The following is a 3,387-nucleotide window of genomic DNA, read 5'->3' as shown; positions in this document are numbered from 1 at the left end:
TAGATCAGGAGTCTTGTGTTCTCAGTGCCTTCAGCAGGCTCGGAGTAGCCCAAGCCCATAGACTGAGGAATAGTTTTACGTGGCTGCCAGTACACAGGAAGTGCTGAATTTTAACCTAGGGACATGATTCACCAATACATGTCTTTTCCTTTAATGAGAAATACAATTCATTGTCTTCATAAATGCTTTTATATGGCTTTAAAGTTTAATAAACTGTGTAGGCAGTGCAGGAAAAAAAATCTTTTTTTATAGTATCAGGATAGGTGGAAAATTGGTTTTATGACACAATCCTTGATCTGTCTTTTTTTTTTTTCTTTTAGGGAAGGGTCTACAGGGTGTTCAGGGTCTCACTACTACATCAGACTCATAGTGATCTGCCCGTTTACAGTCTCCCAAGAGCTGGGATTGCCCAGTCTCAGTTGCCCTCTCAGCTCACCCCAGGGGTGGGGTCACCATGCAGGCCCGGGGATCAAATCCCTAGCCCCTATGCCTGCTTGCAGGCGCTTTAATCTGCTGAGCTATTTGGCCGACCCTGATCTGTCTTTTTCTAGTACATGCTTTTGCCTACTTGGAAAACAATTTTTTTTAATAAGTAATATTGGGATATTAACATTTTGAGTCTGGAAAATATAGTTTTCATTTTCAAATCCGTAATGGTTTGGTTTTGTTTTGGAGATAGGATCTCACTATGTAGTTCAGACTGGCCTTGGACTCACTAGCCCTTGAACTCAGTGGTTCTCCTGTATCAGCCTTCCGAGGGCTAGGGTTACACACCTGGCTCAGAGTCATAATGCCATCCAAGAGCCCATGGTGAAAATTGTATTTAAAAGCAAATTGTTATTACCTGCTTCAATTCATTTACAGATATAGGCAAGGTTTAATGTAGTCTGTTTGTATATGTATATTTTCTATAATGCGGACTCACTACATAGTTATATACAGCAGACTTGTTTAAAAAATAATTCTCTATTGCTATTATAAACAAGGAAAACGATAGGAATTGAATTTCATGTTGATCATAAATTCACAACTCATGATCAGAAATGTATTTAAATTTTAATAAGCTAATGTATTAACTTTTTTTAATGTATTAACTTTTAAAAGTATTTGTGAAAGATAGGTGTGATAGCACAAGCTTATAATCCCAGCACTTGGGAGGCTGAGGCAGGAGGATCGTTGCAAGTTTGAGACCAGCCTGGGCTACAAAGTGAGCTCAAGTCCTGCCTGAACTGTGTAGTGAGACCCTGTCTCAAAAAGTAAGTAAAGAAATAAATAAATGACTGGGAATGTAAGCTCAGTGCAAAGGCCCTGGGTCAGACCCAGTAGAGCCAAAAAAAGTCTGTTGCTCAGCTGTAAAATTAATTTATATATTATTTGTGTGGTATACACAGGAAATATTTTATCATGTATCAAAAATGGTCTGTTTCTTTGTAATTATATTTGTAATAATAAAATTTAACTCCTCATCAGAGTAGCTATTTTTACTTGAACTCATTTCTCATGCCTGACATTTTTACTCCCACAAGTTTGGGGGAAGTTACTCTAGTTACAGATGATGAATCAAACCAAAACCCCTATGGGATACTTTCCTGCAGTTTGCAGGAAATAGCAGGAAGGACCTAAAAGCAAAGTGGATCACAGGGTTTTCTTCATTGTCCAGGAAAGTTACTCCTGTGAGGCGGAAGCGCCATCACTGCCTCTTACTCTAGGTGTTATCAACTGTGACAGAATGCCTGTCCTTTACCGGTGGCTCACTTATACCAAGCACTAGGAAAAGTTGCTGGCATCTCAGAGGTGACATTCAGTTCCTAGGACCACATTTTCCTCCCTGTGCTGGGAAACCCCACTGGCTTGAATGAAGGGTTCCCATGCAATTGGAGGTCTGAGTTCTTGGCTGAGTTGCTAACAGCTGAGTTCTCTAACTTCAAGTTGCTAACTGCCTCACAGAATAAGTCCTGCCGACCATGCTGAGGAGCTGAGGCGATGACTACCTGGATTCTAGAAAGCAGGAGAGAGAATAGGAATGTGGGCTTTTTTTTTTTTTTTTTAAGTTTCCATTAAATCAATTTATTTTAAGTAACCTACAGCTGATTAAAAGGGAATTCATTGGCCAGCCAAATAGCTCAGTGGATTAAAGTGCCTGCAGGCAGGTGCAGGGGCCAGGGCTTCAATCCCCTGGCCTGCTGACAGCAATGGAGACTGGGCGTAGTGACGCGCACCTGTAATCCCAGCTCTTGGGAGGCTGTAAACAGGCAGATCACTATGAGTCCGATCTAGTAGTGAGACCCTGAACACCCTGTAGACCCTTCCCTAAAAAAATACAAATAAAAAAAAAAAAGGGGAGTTCGTTGATTTTTGTTTTTTGTGTTACCTGGGATTGAATTTGGGACCTTGTACTTGGCAGGCAGGTGCTTATGCCACTGAGCTATATCCCTAGCCCCTTTAAAAGGGAATGAATGAGGGCCAGCCAGATAGTTCAACAGACTACAGCACCTGCTTAGGCAGATGCAGAGGGGGGCTGGATCCCCACAGAGCCGTGCTGGCCCTGTCCCCGGGGTGCGCTGAGCCATTGACTGAGTCCCAGTATGGTGGTGCATGCCTGTAATCCCAGCGCTGGGGAGGCTAAAAACAGGAGGATCATTATGAGTCCCAGCTGTGTAGTGAGACCCTGTACCAAATACATAAAAGGAAAAAACTACTGGGAGCGCTGAGGAAGGGGAGGGCCTGTTTTTCTGAGCAAATATTCCCAGATGTATGACTGCTACTGCATGGCCCTGAGCCGAGGCAGCAAGACTGGCTTTTCAGACACACCCTGCCTATGTCCATGTTTGGTGCCCTTTAACTTCCATCCTCCCAGCCAAGGACATGACTTTTGGACCCAGATCCCTTGGGTGTGAATCCAGCTATGTGATCTACTCTCAGAAAGGGAGTAAACTTCTCTAAACTTTTCCCTGGGTGTAAACATGGGGATGTTCATACCTACTTCCCAGGAAGTTGTGGGATGCCTACCGCAGTGCCCGGCACATAGCAAGTGCTCCACGAATCATTTCATTTCCTATTATCTTCTCTTGAGTTTTTGAGACAGGGTCTCACTATGTAGTCCAAGGTAGCCTTGAACCTGTAGTGATCCTCCTGCCTCCACCTCCCACGTGCTGGGATTACAGGCATGCACCGCCACGCTCAGCTCCTATTACCTTATTTTTAAATTATTTCATCTTCCTAAGTTATTAGAAGAATGAGAATTCTACAGAAAGGAGAAACCAGAAAAATACAAAGGGAAACAGGCCAAGGAAGTGTTAACTAAGCGGCTTTTGACTATCCAGGGGGCTTTGCCTTGAAATGCTTCAAGGAGGGGTTAGGAGGGATTCCAGAATTTTCTTTCTAGAA

This window comes from Octodon degus, unplaced genomic scaffold (genome assembly GCF_000260255.1).
Source record: "Octodon degus isolate 3935 unplaced genomic scaffold, OctDeg1.0 scaffold00072, whole genome shotgun sequence".
In the NCBI taxonomy this organism is placed as follows: Eukaryota; Metazoa; Chordata; class Mammalia; order Rodentia; family Octodontidae; genus Octodon; species Octodon degus.
Note: the sequence above shows the minus strand (reverse complement) of the source record.